We start from the raw sequence: 1,363 nt of genomic DNA on the forward strand, positions 1-1,363 counted from the left end.
GCTCCTCGGAGCCTAATGAATAAATACTTTGAGTCATAGAGTCTTGTTTTGATGCCATGTTGTATTTACACATATCGAGCATATTGTGTGTATGATTGAAATGCTTGGTATGTGTGGGATCCAACAACCTAGTTGTTTATCCTTGGTATCCTCTCTTATGGGGAAATGTAGTCTTGTGCTTCCATCAGCCATAGTAGTCCACTACAGCCAGGTTCACTGGAGTCCTGCTAGCCCAGCACTACTGCTTCGGAACACTTGACTGGCCGGCATGTGATTCACACCGTTCCTGTGTCTCTCCCTTTTGGGAAATGTCACGCGGTGACATCCGGAGTCGTGCCTAGCCTGCTACAGCCCGGTTCACCGGAGTCCTGTTAGCCCAGTGCTACAGCCCGGATTCACACGCTGCTGACCGACATGCTCGATGCTGATTCACGTATGCCTGTCCCCGTAAGTTAGTGCCACTTTGGGTTCACGACTAGTCATGTCGGCCCGTGTTCTCTGTCATATGGATGCCAGCGACACTATCATATACGTGAGCCAAAAGGCACAAACGGTTCCGGGCCATGGTAAGGCGACACCCGTGGGAATACCGTGCGTGAGGCCGCAAAGTGATATGAGGTGTTACAGGCTAGATCAGTGTGACTTAGAATCGGGGTCCTGACAGGATGATGGAGACTATGATTCCCCCACAAGTCGGGATGAGACTCCAGACAAAAAATAAAAAAATAAAATAAAAAAAAGAGGCCATAAAAAAGAAGAGAAAAGGCCCAAATAAGAAAAAATGAGAGAAAAAGAGAGAAGAGACAATGCTACTATCTTTTTAGCACACTTGTGCTTCAAAGAAGCACCATGATCTTCATGATAGAGAGTCTGTTGGGTTTCCTAGTAATTTCAAAAAATTTCCTACGCACACGCAAGATCATGTGATGCATAGCAACGAGAGGGGAGAGTGTTGTCTATGTACCCACGCAGACCGACTGCGGAAGCGTTGACGCAACGTAGAGGAAGTAGTCGTACGTCTTCCCGATCCGACCGATCAAGCACCGAAACTACGGCACCTCCGAGTTCGAGCACACGTTCAGCTCGATGACGATCCCCGGACTCCGATCCAGCAAAGTGTCGGGGAAGAGTTCCGTCAGCACGACGGCGTGGTGACGATCTTGATGCACTACAGCAGAAGGGCTTCGCCTAAACTCCGCTACAGTATTATCGAGGAATATGGTGGCTGGGGGCACCGCACACGGCTAACGAATAGATCACGTGGATCAACTTGTGTGTTCTAGGGTGCCTCTACCTCAGTATATAAAGGACTAGAGGGGGGAGGCTGGCCGGCCATAGGAGGCGCGCCAGGAGAGTCCTACTC

Source organism: Triticum dicoccoides, chromosome 7A (assembly GCF_002162155.2).
Source record: "Triticum dicoccoides isolate Atlit2015 ecotype Zavitan chromosome 7A, WEW_v2.0, whole genome shotgun sequence".
NCBI lineage: Eukaryota > Viridiplantae > Streptophyta > Magnoliopsida > Poales > Poaceae > Triticum > Triticum dicoccoides.